The 19,788-nt window shown below is 49.7% G+C and overlaps 1 long non-coding RNA gene across 1 annotated transcript; it reads left to right on the top strand.

Moving 5' to 3' along the window:
• Positions 1 to 16,588: 16,588 nt before the first annotated feature.
• LOC132023958 (uncharacterized) lies at positions 16,589 to 17,905 on the top strand. The gene is made up of 2 exons (XR_009406109.1): positions 16,589 to 17,076; positions 17,770 to 17,905. It is a non-coding gene; the product is annotated as an uncharacterized LOC132023958 (long non-coding RNA).
• The last annotated feature ends 1,883 nt before the right edge of the window (positions 17,906 to 19,788 follow it).

The raw sequence follows: 19,788 nt of genomic DNA, 5'->3' as shown, positions 1-19,788 counted from the left end.
CTTTGTTCCTTGAGCACATGATGATTTTAATGAAAGTGTGCATTTAACCCTCGCTCTTCCTTTCCGTGAAAGTCACAATCAACCAGGCAGACAGGGAGAACTGGGGAAGGACCAAGAATCTGAAGGCAGGGATTAGCAACCCAGCCCCGCCCTTCCTAACTGTGTTACCTTCATCTCCTAGAGCCCCTATTTTCCTACATAAAAAATAGGGAACAACATTACAACTCTCGTTAGTATTGCTACATTAAAAAACAGCAGTGAGCTGATTTACATGAAAGTGGGTTTTTTTTTTTGTTTTGTTGTTTTTTTTTTAAATAAACTACAAGTCTCCAAACATGAGAATCTAAAAACTCATGGGGAAAAATCCCATGATGCCAAAGCTGTAGACATCCCGAATTTTCCCACGTATGTGCTGCTGTGATTTCCTCCCATAGTCACCCCTATTCATCCCTTTCCCCCCATGAAGAAAGCTACTCCTCAGGCTGTCAGAAAAACGCTGCCCCCTCTTCAGAATGGTTCGGCCAAAGGGGCTGCCCGCAGAAGACCAAAGACAGCTAGGGAAGTCATTTCCTCCAAAAGCTTTAGGACCGACATTCAAATAGGATTTTAATTAGACCTGTGTTTATAGGATGTCTCCTTCAATCCAGGTTGCATAAAGGGCAGCAGAAAGTAGAATTTGGAACAGGAAAAAAAATCAATTGAATTAACCTCAAGTGTATTGGCTACTTAGGCAGAATTTGTGAGTGGGGGGACATCCCAGCTAGGGCTGTGAAAGGGAAGACAAGCTGTCAGCATTGTGTTAAGGTTGCGATATCCCAACAGAGGCCCAGTAGCGCTAGACACGAGGCTTGAATCTTTATAACAGCCTGAAGCAAGTGTCTAGCTCTCAAAAATTTCTAAGAATCCAATAATTTGGGGCCAGGGAATGCATTCTCAGAAGCACACAAAGCCTAAACTCAAGAATTTCGAACAGTAGATGATTAAAATAATAAAGTCAGAAGGCAAAAAACAATATTAGCGATACAGAACACAGTCCCATTTCTTTTGTTTCCAGAGCATTCCTCTCAATCAAGATTGAATTATTCAACATGAAAATCAGGAAAGGGTGTGAACACGGAGTTTCCAGAAAAATAAATACACAAACCCATGGTTGACTTCACTCATAATTGTAGAACATAGATGAGATATCAATTCTCAGTGAGCAGACAAGTAAAAATGAAAAGGCTGGTCGATATCCGGTATTGGTCAGGCTGCGGGACACCGGCCCCACTCAGACACTTGTTGCCAGAAGTGTTCATGGTCTACTTTTTAAAGGATGATTTTGACAATATCTGTTAAAATTGGAAGTACATCCCTCCAGGTCTGGTAATTCTGTGAATGCAAACTTACTGCATAGACATATTCACGAAAGGATACTAAGCCACGTATATAAAAATACTCATTGCAGCACTGTAAGAACAAAAAGCGAAGCAAATGAAATCTCTCTGGTGAGTGGGTGGGTGAATAACAGAGCTCTGTCGCAGCGCGGTGACCCTACCGCTCCATCCTGCGGAGCGTGCAGACATTTAAACAGAAACAGAAAAAGCCTGGGGCCTGCGGTAGGGATGATGACTAACGCCATGCTTCCCAAGTCCAAAATAGATCAGAATACATTTGGTATAAATAAAAATGATCTGAGGAGAGCCTGGGTGGCTCAGGGAGTTAAGCCACTGCCTTCGGCTCGGGTCATGATCCCAGAGTCCTTGGGGTCCCGCCTCGGGCTCCCAGCTCCGCAGGGAGTCTGCTTCTCCCTCTGACCTTCTTACCTCTCATGCTCTCTCTCACTCTCAATCTCTCTCTCTCTCTCTCTCAAATAAATAAATAAATAAATAAATAATTTTAAAAATCCTTAAAAATAAAAAAATAAAAAGGATCTAAATAAATACTTATGTGTGTTTGTTACATGCATTTATTTGGTGGTAATAGTTTACTTTTTCTTTTTGTTCTTGAGAGACGCAAAGGACATAGTGGACAGCGGGCCTGGAGGGGAGTGGACTAGGGGTTGGGAGGTGGGGTAGGGGGCTTTTGCATTTTGGGCTTTACCTGGCTGTTTTTTAATTGCTTGGAAGATCAGAAGCAGAGTTCTGAGGCTTCTGAACCTGGCAACGGGTGAGGGAAGACATGGTCTCTTCTTCCAAAAGCGGAGAACAGACACAGCGTGACATCAAAGGACTAGAGTTTCTGTACAGATGAAGGCCTGCCGGCTCGCAAATAGAGGTCACGGTCGTCTGCCTGCACTGTTTACAGAGACGCCTCCAATGGGCAGCAGAGGGCCTTGACGCTCAGCAGTCCTGGGGCCAGTCAGGGTGGGAGTTAGGGAAGCTTTAACTCAATCCAAAAGGGAGGCAGACAGCCCCAAGTGTGTGCTAGTGGTAGGGGTGTCAGTGAGGAGATCCCGGGGGGCCTGACCTAGGAGTGGGGTCATGAACGTCTCCGCTAGGAAGCCATGTTTGGCCTGAGCGCTGAAGGAGGCATAGGGATTGTCTAGGCACCAGAGGGGGCTGGAAAGATAGCAGGTACAGGGAACAGCATGTGCGAATGCCTGAGGCAGAGGTCGGAAGGTGAGCCCACGCGGTTGGAGCAAACCCAACAGTGGGAAATGGTGCACGGGGAGGACCCAAGATAGGCAGGGCGGTCTCCTGTGGGGTTTCATCTTTATCCCAAGAGCACTGGGCTGCTCTCTTACTGTTGTTTTGCTTTTATTTTTTCATTTTAAGCACTGGAAGGCTCTAGACGGGATCACTTGGTGGGCAGGAAGAAATGTGGGGAAGGAGAAGAGAGGAAGACTGGAGGCTCTGGGAAAGGCCCTCTTAGGGATGGGATGCCCACAGTGGGGCCAGCAGAGCTGGTGCCGGAGTTGGAGAGATGTTTCTGGGTATCTCTTGTGATCTCTGCCCTGCCGGCCGGCACGCCTTCCGCTCCAAGCTGCCTTGCGGTGTGCTTGTGGGGGTGGGCGCCAAAAGTGCAGAGAGATGGCAAAGGTGCACGATCTGAGGACCAGCTGTGGGAGCCTGCAGACTCTCTGAGGCACCCATCTGCCCCCCACATTCCCATCTGTGCCCCCGGCCTCCCTCTGCTCCCAGCAGTCGGGGTACACAGAGATGCTGACTGTTTCCATGGCGGCATTCGGCTTTCGTGGTGACCAGCCATTAGAAGTAGAACTGTTGTGCTCTGGGGCACGACCACCTTTTCAGCCTCTTTCTTGCTTTTCATCAAGCCCTACGGACAGGACCTTCTGGCAAAACTCTAAGTTAGGAAAACCCGAGGCCCTGGCTTTAGAAGGTTCTCTCCTGCCTTCAGGACCTCCTCCCTTCTAGGCTGCAGACATGAGAGGTAACGAAGCGGGTAAGCAGTATGGGCGGAGATTAGGTGTTCTAGGGGCGCATGGTGCCTGCCACCCCTTCCTCAGGGATGTGTGTGCTGACAGAGGAGCCTTGAAGCGGGTGAACATTAATACAAAGGACCAATTTCTGCTGGTGGGATTTCAGGAAGTATTCTGGAGGACAGAAGGAAGCCATCTAAATAACTTGATAGGAACATAATTATAACCTTTGCTAAAATCACAAGATATTATTCAGCGTATATATATTAATAACCAATATGATCAATATATTAACCATTTAGGGTCTCACATTGATTTATAGGCTGTGCCTGTGTGATGGACTCTGTTTTCATATATTTAAAGACATAAGTCTGATAATTGCCTCTGTAATGCTGTTAGAGTGTCAAAGTAATGCTTATGGGGTCTGGAACGGCGCTGCTGTTCAGTGGCTGTTAGCCAACTGTTGGAATTTGAGCCGATCTACACAGCAGGGAAAGCCTGGTGATAAAAGTACCAATAATAGGGACGCCTGGGTGGCTCAGTTGGTTGGACAACTGCCTTTGGCTCAGGTCATGATCCCGGAGTCCCAGGATCGAGTCCCACATCGGGCTCCCAGCTCCATGGGGAGTCTGTTTCGCTCTCTGACCTTCTCCTCACTCATGCTCTCTCTCACTGTCTCTCTCTCAAATAAATAAATAAAATCTTTAAAAAAAAAAAAGTACCAATAATAGAAATAGAAGACAAAACATTTTTTTTTAAATGAAAAAGAATTTGGGACCTAGCTGGCTGGTGAGAGACAACATGGGGATGTGAATTATTGCACAGAGCTGGTGAGTAATACCTGGAATGAGCTTTCTTCCTTAGACTATCAATGCCCTTTAAAAAAAATTGAAATCATCCGAAAGGGTATTCTTCTTAATTAATACGACTTAAGTATATTTTGTTGTTAGTGATTATTATATTGGAGGTTACTCACAAAGTCCCACTGGGACCTGTCTGCCCAGGAAACACTCAAGGGGGGCTCATCTGAGTGTCCCCCTAGCTTGGCTTAACTGGGAAAAAGAAATGCATCCAGACCTTCCAGAAACCTTCTGCACCTGTTTTCATCCACTTGGGTTGGTGTCATGGCAAACTTCCAGGTGAAGGAGAATGTTTCAACCACTCACTATAAGGCAAAAAGATCAATGTCTATGAAATTCACAAACCTCCCTATGAGGCATCCTAAATCAGATGGAGACCAGCTCTGAATGGTGGGGACTTTGGTTTGGGATGAGTTGCCTCACCTGCATAGCCTTCATTTTCTCAGGGTGGGGAGCACTCACTCAGAGACTGGGTGACACAATCCCCTCGAAGCTCTGATATTGGGGCTTTCTGATTCAGTTACTCTGTGACAAGTATATTCAGTTTCTTATCCTCTGCTCCTTACTTCTTTTATTTCCCTTTTCTGCCCATGAACGTCTGTCCCACGGATGGCGTATATGCCTAGCCAGGTTGGGCAGGGAGGATTAGTCACAGAGAAGATCAAATTACGTCGGGATCCCTTAGCTGTTTACAGATAAGGGTCTGTCGTTAGGTTATTTCCTGCCGGGAAGACAGGCCATGTCTCCACCTGTTCCTCAGGAGAGACAAGCAGCATCATGCCAGTAAAGGGGTCAGTTTAAGCCCTTGACATTTCACACTGGTATCTAAGTCCCAAAGAAGTAGAGTGAACATGGCCAGAAAATTGCCTGACTGAACGAGGGTAGCAGCCAGCCTTGTCTTTAGAAAGCTGAAGAGAAGCCTGTCTTTGTTGACCAGAAGACCAGAAGACCGGGGTCAGAGGCCATCACTGCAGGCTCCAATTCCTCAAACCACCTTTCCAGAGTGTAGAGAGGGTAGGGGTAGGCAAAGACGGAGGCCTCCTCTCTCAGACCTCACGATCCTTTTGGAGAAACTAGAACGCTGCTGGTAGAGAAAGAACTCATTACTTCTGGTCACTCCTGTTCTGTATGAGACACAGTCAAGGAGCCACTGTGCCCGAAGATTCGCAAACCCAGGCAATCGCCTTCGAGCATTTGCCATTTCTTCACATGCTTGGATTTGATTTCCCCCCAACACAATGCAAACCTGTGTCTTGACATCAACCTCAACGTGATTGTGGACCATGGAACCCTTCTGTTGTCTTCACCCTGGCAGGGCGGAGAGGTAGGTAGAGCTGGTCTCAGAGCTTCTAATGTCTTTTGTGGTGCCAGATTTCTTCTCCTGGGCAACCCCCAGCACCTTTAAGCTTCTTTTCAAGCACCAGAAGCTGCCACAGGACACCACACGGAACCTAACTCTGGCCACTGTCTTGCCTCTTGTCCCCTGTAGAAGTCTACCAGCTCTCCATGGGGTTGGCAAAGGTATGGGGAATGGGCACCTTCATCCACTGATGGTGAGGTTGCAAAGAAAATGATCAGAGTTACAAATGACTACATCTTTTGACATACAATTCCATTTTTAGGAATTTCTTTTACAGATACATGCAAAACTGCTGTATTGTTCATATAGCAAAGGATTAAAAACATAGCATATATCCATTAGAAAGGCATGGTCAAATAACATAAAGCGTATTCATAGAGAGAAATATTCTGGAACCATTAAAATAATGTGAGATGTGTGTGTGTGTGTGTGTGTGTGTGTGTGTGTGTGTGTGTGTGTTTAAACAAATCTGTGAATCAATCTCAAAGATCTATTGCTCTTAGGAGACTCTTAGAACACGGAGCACCTGGGTGACTCGGTAGGTTAAGCCTCTGACTCTTTTTTTTTTTTTAAAGATTTTATTTATTTATTTGACAGAGAGAGATCACAAGTAGACGGAGAGGCAGGCAGAGAGAGAGGAAGGGAAGCAGGCTCCCTGCTGAGCAGAGAGCCCGATGCGGGACTCGGTCCCAGGATCCTGAGATCATGACCTGAGCCGAAGACAGCGGCTTAACCCACTGAGCCACCCAGGTGCCCCAAGCCTCTGACTCTTGACCTTGACTCAGGTCTTGATCTTCAGGGTCCTGTGTTTGTGTCCCAGGTTGGGCGCCACAGTGGGGGTGGAGCCTATTTAAAAACAAACAAACAAAAAACCCCAAACTCTTACAGCACTCTCAAAGTTTTAGTAAGTTAAAAAACCCAGAAGACTCAGCTGTGTGTGTAACCTATTTCCATGCCAGTGAAAACAGGAAAAAGAGTAAGCTATGTCTTTGTCTGGCAGGACACCTGAGACGCTGCTCACAGAGGTTGCCATAAGAGGGACAAGGGGTGCCTGGGGTTTGGGGAGTGGGTAGAGACATCTCAGCTCAGTCTTCATCTCCAAAGGCCCCTGGTTAAGTTCCAGTATGTTGGCTGAGAGTACCACCCATTCATCCATTAGCCCTTCAAAATGGACTAATTGATCATAGTTCCAGCAATAAAACATACTGGAAAAGGATCAGAGAGCAAATCTGGTAAGATTTGATGTTTCTTGGTGTCGGTATCATATGAACACGGCTCAAAATTGGAATTCTAGGGGGGCCTGGGTGGCTCAGTGGGTTAAAGCCTCTGCCTTCAGCTCAGATCATGATCCCAGAGTCCTGGGATTGAGCCCCACATCATACTCTCTGCTCGGCGGGGAGCCTGCTTCCCCCTCTCTCTCTGCCTGCCTCTCTCCCTACTTGTGATCTCTCTCTCTCTGTGTCAAATAAATAAATAAAATCTTTTTAAAAAATTGGAATTCTAAAAGACAGCATGCAGCTGCTGGTGGGAAGACAGATGGAGAGAGGGCACATTGTGGGGGTTACTGTGTATTTGGCATCCAGAGGCTCACCATTCCCTGCAGGGCACATGACTTGCACAAAAGGGTGCAGAAAATAGAATCACACTTAGAATTAGAAAAAAAAAAGCCACAACTGAGTACAGTCCCCCACTCTGCCATGGACTGGCTGTGTGACATGACAATGGCAGCTCCCTGCCCCAAGTGTCCTCCTCTACAAAGTGGCTGTGATGTTTTAACAAGGCAGCAGATACAGCCAAGGCTTCGTACGTGAGTCTCAGAGTGAAATCTGTGCCCGCACCTCTAGATACAAACGTTTCTCTGCTTTCCCCTCTTCCAACAACTCTCATTTCTTTTCCTCTGGTTTTAAGGATATGAACTCACTAGCACCTTTCATTGCAACCTGTCCTCTACAAGCAGGTGCTGCACGGCCAGCAACTGTTTTTGAACCCAGTAACGTGGTTTTCCTTGGCTGGCCCCCTTTCTCTGCTACACACCGAGCTGGTGACATCCACCCCCTTGCTCTTCTGTTCCTTGCTTACTTTTGCTAAATGCGTGGAAAGGCCCATTTAGTTTGGCTTCTGTCTCCTTTTCCAGCTTAGGGGAGGTGCTTACCTCTAACTGGGTGCCTGCTTTAAACCCTTTATTGAGGTCTTCAGTGAAAGTGGGACCCCACACCCCATCCCCAAGACAACCAGTGTTAGTCCTTTCTTGTAGAGACTATGACCGCAGACCCCTGTGTGTATATATAGCTCCCTTTTAAATCCAGACTAGGACTGTCCTATCCACTGTTCTGAACCTTGCTTTTTCATTTCACAATGTATCTCTGAGATCACTTTGTATCAGTGCACAGAGAAACTCTTTGGCTGAGTCATAGAATGCTGTGAATTATTAAAGGAGTTGGAGTTTTACAGAGGACCGGACAGATTTCAATAACGGAAATTTGCTAAAGCTGCCCAGGTTGGCCTTAGGGGAAAGTAAAGGGAGCGAGATGATATATAGACCAGCTGCTAGCAGTGATTCTGGGGGGACAGCTTGCTTACACCCTGTGAGACTGCTCTGTGGGCTGCTTCCGGCCACCATGCATTCCATCGTAAGGGAGGACCATAATTTGTTTAACTGCGTCCCCGGATCTGTGCGTTCACCTGTTGCAAGTTCAAATGACATCCCCACGCAACTCCTTGTCCCAGTCTGGAGCTGCGCATCTAGTTTGAGTCAATCTGCAAGCAAATTCTCCGGAGAGCATCTCCAGCATTTTCTTAATCCAAACACAGGCCCTGCCTCTTAAAGGCCATTGTCCTGTCAGAACTCAAACTCTTGGCAGCTATGAGCCCCAGAGCTAGACTGCTCCCCCTTGCTGGTCACCTGAACTTGGCCGTCTTGGTGGGGAGTGTGGGGGGGCAGGATCTGCTCTGCCTAGGAGGGCTGGGAACAGTGGAGTCCTAGGTCCTCCCAATGGGCCATTTCTTCCAGCTCCCTCGCTCTCGTCCTTTTAGGGACTTCCTCCTCCCTCTGCATCTTTGGGGGCAGAAATCTAACTCTTGGTTCCCCTCGAGGTTGAACTCTGGCTCTCCGGCCCTGTGTTGCTCAGCAGCTCTTAGGACAGAGTAGGAGGGTCCAGGACAGCCCGGCCTTTGCTTGTGCAACAGACCAGAGTCAGACACATGACAGGGTTGATTTACAGAATGAGGGGCTCTGAATTCCCTCATCTGTCCTGGGTGATGCCATCTGAGAAGCCACAGCCAAACCTGGCTCACCGTAAGCACCAAGGAGGAAACCTGACACCTATCTAAGGAGGAACAAAGAAAAACCAGCTGCTGTCCAGAGCTCGGAATCCAGCTGCTCCGCTCCTGGCTCAGACAGCGGACACCTGGTCAGCTGGCGCTCATCCCTCCCCGGTCAGGCGAAGGGCAATGCCAGGCACTCTTCCAACTTCAGTAAAAATACTTGAATCTTACAGATGCTTCTAATATACCAACGAAGGACGTGACTTAGTGCTGAGGCCCACGGAGCCCGTCGGAGCCTCTCCCACGCTGGGGTTCACTTTGAAGCCACAAATACCGAGCCGCAGACGCAGATCATTCCCAGTAACCTTCTGAAAACCCAGTCTCCAACGGTGTGCGACAGAACGACTATTTAATAGATGCAAATGTCATGCTTGAATATTTTTAGTCTTTCTTGTCAGTGCGTGAGTCATTTGGAGTGGCAGATTGTATTCCGGGGGAGAGCAAGGCTCTAACCAGAACCCCGTTCCTTCGCTGATTTATTTCATGCTTTTGGCTCTCATGAACCCTCTCAGTGATCTTATAGGAAGCTGCCTGGTGTTTTCTGAACTGCACCACACACTTACCAGATCAGTCCAACACAACCGTGGCTCCATTCCCTTGAAGGAAAAACTGAGTCCCAAGAACGGGCCCCATCGTCTCCTCTGCATGTTTCAAACTCCAGCTACCGTTCCAGCTCACTTGTTTCTTTTCCTTTAGAGATGCCTATGGTCCAAAGTCTTTTACTTATTCGTTTTATTTTATTATTTATTTAGTGGCCTCAGACCCCAGAGACTTGTTGGGAAGCTGCCTTAGCCTCCTTTTTTGCACAGGTAACAGATGTGAAAATGCTGGGTCCCCCTCACTCTTGCCCTGTGCAGTAGGAGAGAGGGTCCAAGGAGACAAATCAAGTAGAACTGGGCTCCGTGACTTCCTCCAAGCTGGACCTTCAAGCTTGATTGACCCAGGGAGAAGTTTAAGCTACCAATGCCTGGACCCCAGCCCCAGAGATTCTGTTTCCACTTGATAGAGGAGACACGGCACCCAGAGCCATTTCTGAAGGGAAGGGGGCGGAAGGAAGGAGAGAGCATGAAGCGTTCCCACGGGAGCCCCTCGAAGGAAGGGGTGGATCCTGTTACGGGTTCGTCCCGAGGTTCCAATCCATCGTTGGGCACACAGAAAATATTTATTCCAGAAAGAATAAAAGTCTGAATGGGTGGTTGAGAATGTGAATTGGAAAGCTTTGAGGCCAATAAGAGGCTGAAGAGTGGGGGAGATAATTCCAGCCAGCTGGGGTTTGGGTGAGTGGGCTCTGATTTATCGCCGTCATTTGTTAACTGGGTGCTTGGGGCAAGAAGCCCCCCACCCCAACCCTACCCTCAACCCTTCGTTTCTTCTCTTGCAAAGCAAGAGGTTTGGAGCAAAAAATGTCTAATGTTCCTTCTCTATTTAAAAAACCTCTCCGAGTAAATGGTTGCTATGCCTACCCATGGCATTTGGCCACTTTCATTGCTACACGTGTGATTCCAGTCGGCTCTGAATTGGCTTAAGCTAGAGAGCAGTTGTCCTTGAACAAGAACTCTGGGGCCACCAAAAAGAGGTTGCTTGGTGACGGTTTGTGCAGCGATGGCAGACACCCAGTGTAAGGGAAGAAGGCAGAGTGTTCCAGAACATTCTCTAATGCCCATGATAATTCCATGGTGGGTGGATGGGGATGAGGGGGGGCACACAGAAGCCCGGAGCATTTCTTTTTTGATGCGAGCTGTAGGTGTGCTCGTACAAACAAGGAAACCAAAGCCAGCTTCAGAGACTTAAAAGTCAAAGTTGACATTTCTCCTGACCCAGCTCCCTTCAGCATTGCCCAACTCTCTCCAAACACGGGTGAACTGCTGTTTATGTGCAGATGAAGAAAAGCTCTCTGTTGACTTTATTTCCAAACGCTGCCTTTTGGAATTGACACAAGAAGAGTGCAAACTGCTCACCAGGCTTGACCATCCAGTCAGCTGGCTCCAACCCCCTCTCCCAGCTTCCTGGCTCGCATCTCCTCAAACAAACTCTGGAAACAGATTATCAGTAACATAGATAAAAAGCAGGGCAACATGGGCTTTGAACCCAAAGGCCAAAAGGTTGATTGCAAACTGGTCAGCTTCTTTCCAGGCTGCAAGCCCCCAGGGGTGAAAGACCAAAGCTCCCCCCCCCCCCCCGCTTCCCTGACCCCCACCCTGCATGGTCTGGTCCCCACGGGCAGGGGGACCAGGGCGTGATCTGCAGTCCCCAGGATGCTTCCTCAGGACTCCAGGTGGCCGAAGTCTCAGGGTTCCAGCGGCTGCAGGTGGAACCTTTAGATGTCTGAATCAGTGCAAGGCAGTATCCCATTCCGGTTAAAAGCACAAACTCTGGAGCCAGACTTCTTGGTCTGTCTCTCACAAGCTCTGTGACCTTGGATGAGATTTACTTTCCCCTCTGCTCACCTTCCTTTTCCCATCTGAAAAATGGGAATAATAATGCAGTTACCTAGATAGGCCGTTTGGAGGATTATCTGTGTTCTTATTTCTAAAGCAGCTTTGAATACAGCCTGGCTAATGGGGGGTTTCAAATAAACTAGTGGTTCTTGAGCTAGGACACGAGTCAGAATCAGAATCCCCTGGGGTGTGTGTAAGTGGAGTGTGCTGGGCTCCATTTCTGGGTGGCTCTGGGTGAGGGGTTCTTGGCTTTGGTCAGCACCGCCCGGTCCCTGTTGTAGCAGCAGGACCCGGCTTCCCTTATGGCTGGCCCGGGCTGCCCTGTGGCCTGCCTGAGCCTTTATACATGGCTGGCGGGTGTGCGTTGCCAAGTTCTTCCTCTCTACCAGCTGATCTTTTCAATTTCCGCTCAAACAGTACTTGCCCCGAGAAGAATTCCTTAACCTGACTTTTTGACAGATCTCTGAGCAGGGGCACAATCCCTTCTGTGTCATTCCAAAATTCAGCTTTTATAAATGTGAAAAGCAATCTTGGGGCACCTGGCTATCTCAGTCGGAAGAGTGTGCAACTCTTCCTCTCGGGGTCATGAGTTTGAGCTGCACGCTGGGTGTAGAGAGGACATAAATAAATAAATAAGCTTTAAAAAAAGAAGAAGAAGAAAAAGAAGAAGAAGAGGAAGAAATCAGTCTCACTGGGGGCCTTTGATGACAAAAACCTGACCTGAACTGACATGAGGTTATTTATAGTTTTTATTCACTTGGTGTAGGTATTAGAATGCTTGGATGTAGCAATATTAATGGTTGTGATGACAGCAGGCTGCCCCAGACTCTACCAGCACATTACACGGGGCATAGAACACAATGTTTTGCTAAAATACAAAAAGAATAATAAAAAATAAAAATTTTTTTTTGAAAATCTGCCTTCCAAAGTACAGCTGGCCCCCAGAGTTTTGGGTTGTGGATCTAAAGCATGTTTTGCTCTGATTATTGGCTTTCTCTTCTGCCTTGCCACTAAATGAAAATCTTAAGGGCAAATATTTGGCATGAATAATGATCAGTTAGTATTACCTGAATGAATGAATGGATGGGTGGATGAATGAAGGAATGCTTCTTGTAGGGAAGCTGTACATGTCTTTCTCAGTGTCGGTGACATTCCCCACCACGCCGTGACATCTGTGGAAGGGTTTGTCAAACTAACCTCACATGGCTCTTTGTTTGTTCCTCCTTGGGGCCGGGGCTGCAGTGTAGGCTGTCTCCGGATTTGGGATGGGCAGGGCCTGGGAAGATGGTGTTTTGAACAGGGAGGCTCTTCCACACTCCATTTCGTTGAGTGGGGTTTTGAAAAAAAGAGGGACCATTTCCGGGGCATTGGCATGTCTTTTAATAAAAGAACTTTCCGAGACTGGGGGTGGGGATGAGTTGAAGTCTTCACTCCTGAGATTTTCCTTTCCTTCTCCTTCCCCAAGATAAAGTTCTACCTGTAAGACATCACAAGGAGGGGCTGCCCCAGACTCAGGCCTCCAAGCCCGACAGAGGCCAGACCTCCAGCACAGGACAGTGGGTAAGACACGTTGGCAGCCCCAGGAGAAGAGACCATGTGGAGGCCTGGAGACACTTAGGAGTGATCTGCTTCCCAGTGTACACGAGGTAAAACCCCTACGGGGGTTGTATTGTGACAAGGTAGGACAAGAGTCACATTATAAGTAAAGAAAAATGGGTAATTATTAGATAATTCAAGCCCAAATCTCACGTTGGTCCAAATTGCCTATAGCTGCGAGCAGGGCTTCGTCAGCCCCCAAAGGACACCGCTGAGCAGCCACCAGAAGTCACTTGCCAGGTGCTTCTGCAGAGACAGACGCGTGTGGCCGAGATGTGTGCAGGTCTCCAAGGAGACCACTGTCTCTTGAGGACTGAAGTGTGGCTTATGCTCTGGGGCTTGAAGGTCACATCTGAAAGGAGCAAAAAGGCGACCCTGGCATTGCTGAGTGGCCATTGTTTGAGGCAACAAGGAATGTTGACAGCATCAAAACACTGATGCCATTTTTGGGGTTTCAATGTCTTTTCCTGACTCCTTGTTTCCTCTCTCGTTCTCTTACCAGGGACCTCAAATACCTTTTTTTTTTTTTTTTTTACGGACAACTACGGACAACTGGGTCCCTCTTCAGGGTCATGAGGTGAAGGGCCAATGTTTGATTATTATTCGGGAGTGGACAGAGGCAGGAAACAGTGAGGATTCTCGAAACTGAAATCCACAGACAACCTCCAAGCTCACTGTGACCAGCAGCTGCACGCCATTCCCCAGACCCCTGTCCGGTTCTGTTTAGACCAGCCTTCTCGAGCATCTGGGGGAGAGCTGTGCCATCAGGGCTTATGAAGCCCTGTGCCATCAGGTGTCTTGTGGTGATGGTAGGAAGGGGACCAGGACACCGACATCCCAACAAGGAAGGGGCCAAACGCTGCCCGCTCAGAGGAGGGGAGGACCTTCAGGGGCTGGGGGCGCCAGGAGGGGCTTCGTTGGGTGAGGTGACATCTGGGAGGGACTCTGAATTTTGAGTAAAGTTGATGTGTAGGAAGGTCACTCCTAGTAGAGAGGACAGGGTGAACAAAGGCAAGAAGGCAGGAAAACAAGGCGTGTGCGGGGAGAGGTCTGTAAGAAGGTGAAGATACAGGCAGGAAGGGGAAGTGATCTGAAGCCTGCCCGTGGCTTAGAGAGCTTGGCGGAGGAGTTCAGATTGTCACTGGTGGCCAGTGGCAGCCACTGAAGGATTTCTGCAGGCGACGGTGCAGAAGGTAGAGCTGGGCTGTGTGTGCACTGCATTGGGAATGGGGCGAGGAGGAACGGGGAGCGCCGTCCGGAGGTTACTGTCGTAAGCTGGACAGATGTTTCCGAGGCCAGTCAGGGGGAGGGGAAGGTGCAGATCCTGAGCTGGTCAGGGTGCTCCTGCTGTCCTCCGCCCCTCCTGCTTCTCCCGGAAGGGTCCCCCCACCATCTCTATAGAGATCACCAGTGTCGTCCTTCCGGCCAGTTCCAGTAGTCATGCCTCAGCCCTCATCTTGGGGACCAACCACTGCACAGATCTGTCTCCACTCATGATGGGGTTTCGTCCTGATAAACCCAGCAGGAGCTGAGGGTATCATTAAGTCGAAAATGCATTCACTACACTAACCTAACACTCAAACTGCTAAGTACGGTTTCTATTGAATGCATATCGCTTTGGCACCACCGTAAAGTTAAAAAATCATTAAGTTAAACAGTTGGGACTGTCTGTAACTGACACACACACGGTCTCCCGCCTTCAGAAATAAGCTCTCCTCTTCCTGTTTCTTGGGCCCCACTGGCTCTCAGTTTCCCGCCAGGTTTCTGGGCCACTGCAATCCCAATGGTCTCATCTGCCAATCCTGGGACCCTCCTTTCCAATCTCAAAGCTTTAAATTCCATTGACATGCTGAGGGCACTTACATTGCTATCTCCAGCCTTGACCTCTCCCTGAACTTCCATGTTCAACTTTCTGTTTGACCTCTTCACTTGGGTGTCTAACAGGTGTCTCACGTTAGCATATTCAAAAGGGCCTTGACCTTATTCCTCAATCCGGCTTAGAGCCTTTGTGTTTCTGTTTCCCCATCCCCAAGTGTGCTTTCCCTTTGTGGCTTCATCAACATCTAATGTAACATACCTCTTATTTATGTATATGTTTCCTATTTGTTTGCCTCCACTAGAAAAGATATTTCCTCATGGAATGGCTTTTGGCTTTGTTTCGTTTGTAATTTCTGTATTCTTAGCCACTAAAAGTATTTGGTACATGGTAGCTGCTCAGAGCACATTTGCTGAATGAATGGAAAACTGAACTTTGCCCTCTTTGGACTTGGGGAGCAAAGCCAAACGGAAAGGCAAAGATGAAGTTCGTGGACATCCTGTAGATGCCTGGAAGAAGGGAGAAGTTTGAGAGATGTGAGTTTAGACTGGGATGTGCTGAGATTTGGAATAGGAAGGTGGCGGGCTCTAGGAGGGGTAAGAGGTGGACCTGGTGATTGGCCGCACAGAGGTGACGACTTCAAGCCACAGGGAGAGGAGAAGAAAGAAGACCAGGAGGTGGACGGGGTGGTGGAGGTGGAGGGAGAGAAGGAGAGAGAACCAAGAGCGAATTCTGGGGGAACATCATTGAGGGGAGGAGAAAAACTGCGGGACAAGTTGGGGAGGGAGAGAACCATCAGGAAGGTGAAATGTCCCCGAAACCAAAGGGCATGTCAAGAAAGAAGCAAGGGCTGTAGCACCGAACCCCTCACAATGAGGGGAGGATGAAGACTAGGGACGGGCCAGGAGGGGCACAGAGACCTGCTGTCCTACTGTCTGAACACCCCACGTGGCCTGAGCGCCCGGCAGGAGGACGATGGGAGCACGTGGAAGTTCTGCACGTGGCAGAGTGAGACGCTCAGAGCTTTGCTGGAGGCAGTCTGACAAGAGTGCGGGTTGGCTGGGAAGAGGGGACAAAGGAGCCACACCCTTCAGGAGGGCTCTGCAGGCATCCTGAGTCAAGGGAGTTCTGGAAGCTAACGTAAGGGCTGGTGGCTTCAGTGTTCAACTCGTAGAGCAAGAAGATGACTGGCCCAAGGTCCCTGAGGCCCTTGGGTTTTCCAGACTCTCAAGAGGGGTAGGGACACAGCTCTCTCTGTGTCACCGGCAATGGGAATTTCCCAACACGGTGGCTCTCCGGTCCCTACAGCTAATATTTGTCTCCTATTGATCCAGTCGCCAGCCTGTTACTTTTTAACTGGAGTCCAGGGTTCAAAGGCCTGACTTGTGTTTAAACACTCATTACATCGGGGAGGGCATGTCCCCCTGATAATCTCAACTGATGAACAAGCCAGGATCTTCGAAGTCAACACAGCGAAGAAGGCAAGAGAGCGTGGGGAGGGCGGGAGTGGAGGTGGAGGGTCGGGGGAGTGAGTGGCAGGACCCTCCTGGCCGAGGAGCCCTTGGAATTTTTAAGAGAGCTGAGTAACTAGTACTGGAAAGACCAATCCCAAACCCAAACTTTCCGCCACAAGCAGTATTAAATATGTTACACGTTAATACCAAAAATCCTTTATCCAACAGAAACTTTTTTTTTTTTTAAAGATTTTATCTATTTGATAGAGAAAGAGACAGCGAGAGAGGGAACACAAGCAGGGGGAGTGGGAGAGGGAGAAGCAGACTCCCCGCTGAGCAAGGAGCCCGATGCGGGGCTCGATCCCAGGACCCTGGGACCATGACCTGAGCCAAAGGCAGACACTTAACTGAGCCACCCAAGTGTCCCATTACCAAACAAAATCTTAAAAACACAGAGCAACATCCTGGTGCTCAGCATCCTGGTGCTCACTGGAATACTTCTTGGGGAGCAGAGACACCAGCCCTGTCTCGGTCCTTTCTGGTCCTTCGGCTGTGTTGCCCAAAGAGCCCTGGAAGGTTATCTGGAAAACATGCCCTTGCTTTCGAGGGTGGAGACAGCTTGGTCCTGTGGCCAGGGGAGAGGTGGTGTGGCTTCCTGAGGGCCTGGGGAGGGGCCGTTCAAGCAGCGCCCCTGCCCTCCACACCCTCCTCCACTCAGTTTGCGGAGGCCCAAACGCCATCATTTTCGTCTTTATTCCTTTGGGTTTAAGCCGCCACCTTTGGAACTGGTTTAAAATGAAAATCCTTCTGGAAGGGCCCATGCGTCCCTCTGGTCTGAGCAGTCACTGACATCTGACGTAACCCAGGGTATGGGCTCGTCCCTCGAAGGGGTCGGTGGCGGGATGGCGCGGGGCAGCGGAGCACGGGGGTTGCGTGGTGGCCTGTGGCGGGGCTCAGCTCACCACTCTGCAAGCCTCCGGGCCTCCCAGTCGGCCTGCCTCGCCTGCCGCTCGCCTCCCGAGGCTGACGCGGCGATTTACGGCAAGTACCAGCAGTAGGATCCTGACAGAGTGAACCGAGGACTCCAGGAATTTGGCAAATGGCAGACAGCCACCGGGGACGTTCCCTCTGCAAGGGGATGCTGGAGGCTGGAGAGACACTGGGGCCCGAGTGAATGCTTGTGCCCAGACTCCTTCCCCTTGCACCTGGCACCGCCAGGCATCTCCCATGCTTCTCTGCGGTCAGGAAAGGCCACGTGAGGGACGTGTGGCCCGGGCGAGGTGGGCAGTGGGGCTCGTCCCCCTCCAGGGACGGGCGTCCGGCCGTTCTCCACAGGCTGCCTTCCGCCTCTGCCTGTGCGCCTCGGAGGACCCCGCCCCAGGCCGTGGTGCACCCGTGAGGGAGGGTGGCCGAGTTCTGAGGGACAGCTGGAGCAGGGCGCCACCTCCAACCTACACAGGCCCGTGAGGAATAAACCTTTCTCGTATTAAGCCACCGCTTGGGCTTCCTTGTGACGCCATTAAGTTGCCCCGACAAACTCTTGCCTTCTTCTCTCCACAGGATGCACTCATGAAGGGGCCCTGGGGAGCCATCCAGGCCACCCTCTCCGTCGTGAGGCACAGCAAGACGTGCCTGGACTTCAACCTGTTAAGTCCAAGATGATCGCTGTATATAAACAACAGGCTTGAACATCCTACACAGTGGTTGTATTTGGGAAGTGGAGATTTTTATGTTATATACGAAAGGAGGGACACTACTCGGGCATCAAACTCTCATTAGTGATGACCGAAGGCTTCCTACCCACTGACTTAATGGGTTTCCACGGGGTTCACAGCTCTAGCAGTACATACACCAGCTACAATTTAAAAAGTCACTGTAACAAACCTCATGGTCCCATTTCTGTGAAATCTGAGAACAGGCAAAACTAATCTAGGGTGCGGGGAAAAAAAAAAATTCAGAACAGCAGTGGCTGGGTCGGGGGTGGCGGGGGGGGGACACTGGACTGGAGATGGGCCAGGAGAAGACACAAAGAACTTTCTGGGCCAACGGGAATTTGGGTTATACTAATGCATGCATCTGTCAAAACTCTGGGAATGTACACTGAAGATTTACTTTTTTGTGAATTTTATCTCCGTTTATAAAGGGCAGTGAGTCCAAAATGGAATCACTCGTGCTAAGCAAAACGGAACTTAATACCTAACTGCAGGCTCTCTCCTCTCCCCACGGCCAGGAATGTGATCTTTAACCAGCTAACCTGGAACTTACTGTTCAGCTCTGGGAGGTTAATTCACAGACAGACCCTTTCCCTTCCCAGTAGGAGGATGACTTGCTTGACACAATGCATTCTTTGCTAATAAAACCTTTCTCCCCACTCCCTTCCTGCCTTTAAAAACCTTCCATATTGTATGGCTCCTGGGAGCTCCTTTCTCTTGGCTAGACTGGATGCTGTCTGATTTATGAATCATTTGGTAAAGTCAATTACATCTCCGAATTTACCCGGTTCAAATTTTATTTAATTCTGCAAAAGAAAAAAAAATCGAAATGACAAAATCTAGTTAGCATTAGGCATGCTGTAGTATATATATAAAAAAAAAAAGGACGGCAAAACTGGGGGGGGGGTCCTGGGGTTCCCCCTGGGGTTTTCAAAGGGCGGGGGGGGGGGGGGGGGGGTGTTCTTTGGGACTCAAAGCGGACTGTCTGGAGTACTAAGGAAAATGGCATTACCAGTCTCTGCTGAGCGGTGTTAAGTAGAGAGAAACTTAAAAAAAAAAATTTTTTTTTAAAATTTATTTGAGAGAGAGCAAGAGCAAGCACAAGTGGGGTGAGGGGCAGAGGGAGAAGCAAGCTTCTTGCTGGGCAGGGAGCCCGACGTGAGACTTGATCCTGGGACTCCAGGATCATGACCTGAGCTGAAGGCAGACGCCCAAGTGACTGAGCCACCCAGGTGCCCCTGTAGAGAGCAGCTTTAAGGATGGACAGAAATCTCTCAAGAGCGAAGTCTAGAGGACTCGTAGCTTCTACCTTCAGCCTGTGTCGTTATTCGTCTGGGCCAGGCCAAGTGGGCCTTCCCAGTCCTGGGAACTCTATACCACGCCTGCCACAGGGGCTGCTTAAAAGTTGGCCCAAAGCAGACTCTGCCTTTAGTCCCAGAGGGCTGAGCTGCTCACCCAGCGCTCCTCCTCGGGGCTCCGTGTGTCGGTCTTGGCGGCGTGCTTGCCGCACACGGCGCCCCATGCTCCTCCCAGGTCAGCTGTTCTCTCAAGGAGGAAGAAAAGGCTTTCCCTGAGCATGGGGGTGCGGTGAGGCAAGCAGAGAGGAGCTTTGGGAGAAAACCAGTGCCCTCCCTCCTCACCATGCTGGCCCCAAGCCCTCGCCTCTGCCACCCGGGGTCCTGTTCCAACGGGGAGCGACGCGCCCGGGGCCACAGAGCTGCTGGTGACAGGTGCCTCACGCATGTGAGGGGACAGCGTGTACGGAACAGCCAGTTTGCTGGGCACCCGGCTGAGAAGGGGGTTCAGTCCGAGGAGCCAGCTGAAGCTTCTCGAGTCCACTCGGTGGACACCGTGTTCTGTGCAGCTC

Source organism: Mustela nigripes, chromosome 8 (genome assembly GCF_022355385.1).
Source record: "Mustela nigripes isolate SB6536 chromosome 8, MUSNIG.SB6536, whole genome shotgun sequence".
NCBI lineage: Eukaryota > Metazoa > Chordata > Mammalia > Carnivora > Mustelidae > Mustela > Mustela nigripes.
Note: the sequence above shows the minus strand (reverse complement) of the source record. Positions and strands in the feature narration are given on the sequence as shown.